The sequence below is a fragment of the Aptenodytes patagonicus genome, chromosome 24 (genome assembly GCF_965638725.1).
Source record: "Aptenodytes patagonicus chromosome 24, bAptPat1.pri.cur, whole genome shotgun sequence".
Taxonomy (NCBI): domain Eukaryota; kingdom Metazoa; phylum Chordata; class Aves; order Sphenisciformes; family Spheniscidae; genus Aptenodytes; species Aptenodytes patagonicus.
In genome coordinates this window covers 6,417,924-6,422,484 of record NC_134972.1, presented here as the reverse complement: position 1 = coordinate 6,422,484, position 4,561 = coordinate 6,417,924, and the positions used below count along the sequence as shown (strand labels likewise).

The 4,561-nt window shown below is 57.2% G+C and overlaps 1 long non-coding RNA gene across 1 annotated transcript; it reads left to right on the top strand.

Annotated features, from left to right (window-relative positions):
• The first annotated feature begins 2,372 nt into the window (after window positions 1–2,372).
• On the top strand, window positions 2,373–4,177 carry LOC143170622 (uncharacterized). The gene is made up of 5 exons (XR_012997077.1): window positions 2,373–2,430; window positions 2,919–2,954; window positions 3,080–3,115; window positions 3,504–3,572; window positions 4,063–4,177. It is a non-coding gene; the product is annotated as an uncharacterized LOC143170622 (long non-coding RNA).
• Window positions 4,178–4,561: the final 384 nt, after the last annotated feature.

Sequence of the window (4,561 nt, the reverse complement as noted above, 5' to 3'; positions counted from 1 at the left end):
CCATCCGCCTGATACGCATTTATCTCAAAGGCAGCCTTGACCTCTCCTAAGTCAATATTCCTCAGTTATGACAGTGCGTACAATTCATCAATTCTTTTCAAAATAACTTCAGAACAGAAAAAACATCACAGCATATTTAAATATGATAAATAATTCAACACTGTGTAACTTAGCTACCTAATAAGTAACGCACAAAGCAGAAGCAGTCAAAATGAAAGTCTTCCAGGTGACTGCCTGCTCTTTGGACAATTTCAAAGCAAACACTGAAGTCAGTTGCCTTAAATCTTTTCACAACTGATTGACAACAGATCTCTCATTTACAGTTAGTTGCATGTAAAGATATGACCTTACCCATAACCCTTAAAAATGACATATAATGTCAATGAAGAATCTGAGCCTTTACAGTTCTCGTGAACCACTTATCAGTGTGTTTTTATTTATCTCTTTTCACGTGGATACAACCAGACAGGCTTTCTTTGAAGCTGTGACAGGAGTCTGTATCATCATGGGAACAAAAACAGTGACACCTTGGTTTCACTGAAACTCAGGCAAACCTCCCACTGAGTTCAAAACCTAAACCAGATTTTTACCACCAGCCTTTGATTCCCAGCTTATATCTCTTAAAAATAAATTATCCTCACACCCTTAGAGACAGAGGACTAAAATAGAGCACTATTTTACTTTCAGACATGTGTCATGGACTGCTGGATGTTTTTGGAAGTGAATGGCGATTGGGAAGCACAGCGTGGTAGCTTGAATTACTGTGCAACATGACAAACAGAGGAAGAGTTTACAGAGGAACGTGCCAGCCTTAAGAAGTATTCCTGGATCTTCTATCATAATGTTGATGTCCCGCGAACTCAGTACAGGCAATGAGTCCAATGCATGCAATGCTGCTGTTGCTCAGTGCGGCTAGTGGATTTGCTGGTCATTACATGTGGTTACTTCTGACTATCAGCTATCACGGTTCCCCCAGCACTGCCCTCCTCTGTGGGCTCTGCCTGCTGCTGGGGATGGAGGGAGCCCAGGCGTCCAGACTGCTTTAACCGCCCCCGCCCCGGCTCCTCTCGATCAGGCACTCTCGTGAAGAACCCGTCTTGCTGAATGGGCTCCTTGTGCCACGAGCCCTGGGCAAACACGGCTTATCAGAGATGCTGCGGGGACAAACATCCCTCCTCTTGCCAGGGGAGCTCCGTCCCCGCAATTAGCTCTGAGTGGCTGCCTGGGGACAAGCAGATGCTTCAGCGTGTCCCTCTGAATGGCCACATCCTGCTCAGGGACAGCGCTGGCCTGGGCCGAGGACGAGGGCATTGAAGGGACACTCCCTGGGGACAAGGGCCTTTGGTGAGCTGTGGCCGAGTCCCAGCCAGGGACAGGGCTGGAGCCAGAGCCTTGTTGGGGACAGAGTCACTGGGACCCACCGTCTGGGGGCAGCTCTGCAGAGTGGGACCCAGGTTGTCTGGGAGGGCACGGTGGCCCCAGGCAGTGGCAGGGTGAGGGTGAGGGCCAGGGCAGGGGATATTCCCCTCTGTTCTCTGTTCTGGGGAGGCCGTGGCTGGGGACTGGACCAGTTTGAGGCCTGCAGTGCAAGGGAAATGGGGTGGGCTGGAGCTGGGCACTGCCACCACCCCAGCACTTCCCTCAAGCCGAGCCCTCATCTCCCGCTGCCCAGCATTCGCCAGTGCTCCCCATTGCCTCCAGTGACTGAAGGTCCCAGTCACCTGGCTGTCCCCATTGCCCATGCCCCGAGTTGTCCTCCCACCTCCCAGTGTTCCCTAATCCTGGGGTCCCTGGTGCCCCAAGAAGAGGGGTCGGTCCCAGCCCCCCATTTACCCAAGGGGCTGGAGAAGGCTCAGAGACAATTCTGCTTAAAGACCCCTGGTCTGAAGCTGGCGTCATCCCTGGGGGAGTCCCAGAGGGAAAGACGGCTCTGGGAGGCCAGCGGCACTGGGAGATGGCAGTGCTGGGAGGCGAGGGGCACTGGGAGGTGGGAGGGATCTGGCTTTGGGGGACTGTTGGAGGATGGTTTCGTGTTGGAGCAGTGAGTCGTCACCGTAGGGTGTCCAGCTGTCAGGGGCGCTCTCTCTGCCTCCCCTCACCACCCCCAGATGCCTTGGCCCTTCCATGTGCAGCTGCCCCATGCTGGAAGCTGGACTGATGCCGGGGAAGGTGGCTAGATCAGTGCCAGAGGCGGGGGTGACTCTGTGCCGGGGCTGGGCCTGTTGCCAGGGCTGGTGTCTCTGCCAAGCCTGGCTATGCCCTGGGGGCTCTCGGGGCGGGGCAAGGAGGAGTCCTGGGAGGGATAAATCTGCCCCTCACCTTCTCCAGCTTCACCCAGGACTCGCCACACCGCAGAGGAAGATGAAGGTCGCAGTGCTCAGCGTGGCCCTGCTCTTCACCATCCTGCTGTGCACCCCAGAAGATGCTCAGGTGAGTCCCCAATGCCACAGGGAGGGGCTCAAGGCTGCGGATGGGTCTTGGCTGCAGGACATCAGTTCTCCTGCAGAATTAAATTTGCAGTGGTGAGCATGAAACCCCTTGACTTGTCCTCTCCCTTTTCCAAGCAAGGGGCTCCTCCAGGCTCTCCTGCACCTCCAGCCCCGGGCAACGCAGCTTTCTCCCTCCCACAATTCCATGCTAATTCACCCCAGTGCCCTGTCTCTGGGTCCCCGCAACCCCCGTCCTCTTTGGAGGCCGCAAATTCCCCACGCTATCCTTGTCTCCATCCCCACCCCTGGTCCTTGCATGAACAGGTATCCCAGGTGAAACTGGAATGAATGGGGGTGGGGGGAGCAGGAGGGATTTTCCCCCTCAGACCTGGGGGAAGCCATGGGCCTGGGGGGACTGGGGACACCTGTGCCCCACCCACAGCCCCACCAAGGTCCAATCCAGACCACCCCTTTGCTCTTCTTTCCTAGGCATTCTTTGAAGCAAGTGGAAGTTATTACCGGCATGTAAGTAGTGAGGTGGACTTGGAGGGCATCCAGTCTGGGGAACTGGAGGGCACTTTGGTCCTCCCATCCCTTGCTGGGACTGGGGACATCCCAGTGACCAGTGAGGTCTCATGGTCTCTCTACAGAGGGAATTCAAAATCGGGCGAGTGAAGAGGGCTGAGGTAGGTACCATGAGTTCTGCTGGCCCCAGACCCTCCCTTCCCATGGCCACAACACTTCAGGGCATCCCAGTGTGCCCCAGTGCACCCCACTGCAACCCCAGAGAACACCCCCGCACCCCAGTGTTTTCCCAGGGCCCCCGTTGCATTCCCATCCATCCCTTTACAACCCAGTACACCCCAGTGCACCTCAGGATGCCCCAGTACACAGCCACGCACCCAGGTGGGCCCCTTCCCCAGGACCCCCACTGCTTTCTGTGCACCACCATACAAACTCATGTACCCCGTTTTCCCCCGGAGGCACCTTCCCCAAGGACCCCATTGCTTTCCCCTGCCTCCCAGTACACCCCAGTGCACCCAGGCGTGTCCCTAACCCTCCCTTTCTCCCCAGCCCCCTGTGGCTGACAAGCTGGTGGAGCTTGCGCGGCAGAAACGCATGGCTGCAGCCGTTGATGGCTAGGTGAGCAGCATCAGGGCATCTTGAGCCTCACAGAGGATTCTGGGCCCCAGGGGATCCCTGAGCCCTCAGGGGTGGGCAGAACGTGGGTGTGGGAGAGGGAAACAGAGGGGACTGTCCATCATCCACGTCCCAGGGTGAGCTGGACAGAGCTGCCCCCATGCCTGTCCCTGCACTCAGTGGGGCTCTACAGACCCAGAGGGTCACCGTGCAGGCCAGGCAGGGGCTCTGGTGCCATACAGACCCCCAGGATCACCGTGAGGGCTGGACAGGGCTCCGGGGAGATTTAGGGGCATCCCAGGGTAATGACACACTGGGCAAAGGGCTCTGTGTGCCATAGGGGTCTCAGGAGAGCCACGTCCTGTCCTGGGTATATTGAGGGCTCCAATTCTCTTCTCCTTCCCCAGGTCTCTGCAGAGAGAGACGGTGGGGACAAGGCCCCTCTCATGTCCCAGCGGACGCTGGGGGTCACGGTTTGGGCTCTGTCTTTCAGGACCGGAGCTGGTGGTGACACCCTTTTCCTGTCCCCCTCCAGCAGCGTGAGGAGATGATCATCCCTGGATGACCCCACCTGATCCCCTGGGAGCCCTGGGCCATTTTCCTCTCATGATCAATAAACCCCTTCAGCAAAGCCACGCTCTGCGTGTGTGTGTGTTTGTGTTTCCGTGTCCACGTCCCCACTCCTCTGCCAGCGCCCGGACACCTGGGTCCTCTCTGGCTGCACCACCGTGATGAGCAGAGTGGCTGAGGGACCCCGAACGCCTGGGATGTCTCTGTAAAGGAGATCCCCTTCCCACCCACCACGTGCCCCTAGATAAGGGCAGGTTAGGGCAAACTGGAGTGTCCCCCCATGAGGCTGGGAGAGGCAAAGGGCAGATGGTGCCAGCCCTTGGGGCACCCAGTGTTTCGGAGGCACAGTGGGAAAAAGGTTCTTACCGGGGTTCTAGTGAGCACCATCCCCCCAAATAGCACAATTTGGTGTCGGGGCAGGA